Below are 2,500 nucleotides of genomic sequence, written 5' to 3'. Positions count from 1 at the left end.
ACTCTCTGAGTGGTTGGCGTTAGGAAGGGCATTCAGCTGTAGAAACTCTGCCAAATCAGATTGGAGCCTGGTGTAGCCATCTGGTTTCACCAGTCCTCAGTCAAATCGCCCAACCCATGCTAGCATGGAAAGCGGACGTTAAACGACGACGACGACGACGAATATTAGGGATAAAATCCAAAATTACAGGTAAAAACTCAATTAAAATCAATTTATTAAAAATTAAAATTAGATTAAGTTTTACAGTATAAAATATATATATATATATATATATACTAGCAGAGATACCCGGCGTTGCCCGTGTTACATGCAATTGAAAAATGAGACTTTTCTGTTATATTTTCTGTAAGGAACTGGAATACATATGATTCGAATTTCATCAAAATTGCACATGAGGGTTCTTTCCCTCTTTACACACCCTAAAAAAATTCTAATCATGAGACATGTATCCCATACTATTGATCTTTATGCACATATTCCAAAATTTCAGTCTTCTGGAACCTGTAAAAAAGATTTTGCTCCTGCAAAATGGAGCTCATGGAGCTCTAAAATGTGGGAATGAAGGCCCCTATTGGGGGTGGGGGTGTTAATGTCAACCAGAGAAGTTGAATTGTTGGGAATGTTTTTACTTGGGTCTTATAGTATGCCTGTATATATGTGAGAGTATAGTCTCACTTTAATAGTTTCAGTATGAAATTGAAAATATTAAAGTGAAAATATTTGAAATTACAGTAGCGACATGTTATTGTTTCACTTTTGACAGGTAATACTGAAATAGTGGAATAGTTTCAGTGTTAGAGTGAAAGTATCTGACATTACAGCAGAGTGATGTTATTGTTTCATTTTTGACACATAATACTGAAATAGTGGAGGAGATAAGATATTGCTGTGGGCTCGAACTATGCAGGAAGTTAAAAATTTGTTTGGCCTAAGACACTACATGGACCTTAAAAGAATTTTGCTCCTGAAAAATGGAGCTCATGGAGCTGAAAATTGTGGGAGTTAAGGCCCCTATTGGTGATGGGTGTATTAATGTCAACCAGAGAAGTTTAATTGTTGGGAATCTTTTTAACTTGTGTGTAATATGTATTGTTCGAATTTCTTTAAAATAGGAAATATATGTATGTTCACTGGGTTTGTAAAAGAGAGCAAAGCTACAGGAAAGCAAAAGACGAATGATCACGATAATCGGTCAGCTACCGTAGCCTAGTCGTTACTACTCCCCAATGTAGGATTCCTCACCATACAGTTGACAGGTACAGCTTTAAGATGCATTATGGATCTATAGCAATTGGAAGGGCACGACCCAATTGAAACAACAATGTGTGACGTTTGGAGTAAAGGGAAATGAAAGTGTCGCCTCTGGAGTTTGCAAATGACCACTCTACCGATAGGTAACTGGGCAGAAAATATTTACAATCAATAAATGTCTTAGAACAACCAGTCACTCATCTGGGAAGGCCTTGAAATCAATGTTACCAACTGGGGACTATATGTGTCGCAGTGGTAATAAAAAGACTCAAAGGAGGTCTGCAACGAAATAATTTTACTCATCACTTTGCAAGTGAATCAGTGGAGGCAAAGATGAATCTCATTTACTTGACAATTTATGCACCACATTGCAGAAATCACAATGTAAGTATATCTGAAAGGATAGTCTTACACTGTTGTACCGTTGAATTACAAATAATGCTCATCTGTTATGTTCGGGTGACCCTATAGCTACCAATGGTACAACTGTATTCATCTTTGCTTAGGAAAAATGACTAAATTGTGGGTGTGAAGTCCCCATGAAGGGGTCTTTGTAACGTCTAAGAAGAAAAAATTTTAGAAATATTACTTTATTTGTGTGTAATCTATATGGCTAAAATTTCATCAACATCAAAAATATATGAATTTTCATGGGGGTTATGGCCATTATGCATAGAATATAATTTCCAAATTTCTTAAAGATCCATTCAATACTTTTGACGTAGTTTTGGATAAGAAAACAAATGACTAATGTGTGTGTTTGTGTGCATATATATGTGTGTGTGTATGGGTGTATATATGTATAGATATCTGTATGCATTTATATATGTGAACATATTAGATGTACACCTATATATATACATTTACACATATGTATACATATACATGTATGCATATAGATCTATATCTATATATATATCTATACATATACGTGTACATATACATGTATATGTATACATATACATCTCTCTCTCTTTCTCTCTCTCTCTCTCTCTCTCTCTCTCTCTCTCTCTGTGTGTATATATATATATATACACATACCATTAAAGTGAAAGTATCTGTCATTACAGTATCGAAATGTGATTGTTTCAATTAGTGGAATAGTTTCATTTTTAAAGTGAAAGTATTTGACATGAGTGTTTTTGTTTCACTTTTAACACGTAATACTTAAATAGTGGAGGAGATATGATGTTGCTGTGGGCTCGAACTATGCAAGAACTTAAAAATTTTTTTTGACTAAAACACAACC

The sequence above is a fragment of the Octopus bimaculoides genome, chromosome 1 (assembly GCF_046866305.1).
Source record: "Octopus bimaculoides isolate indiv1 chromosome 1, ASM4686630v1, whole genome shotgun sequence".
Lineage (NCBI taxonomy): Eukaryota > Metazoa > Mollusca > Cephalopoda > Octopoda > Octopodidae > Octopus > Octopus bimaculoides.
Note: the sequence above shows the minus strand (reverse complement) of the source record.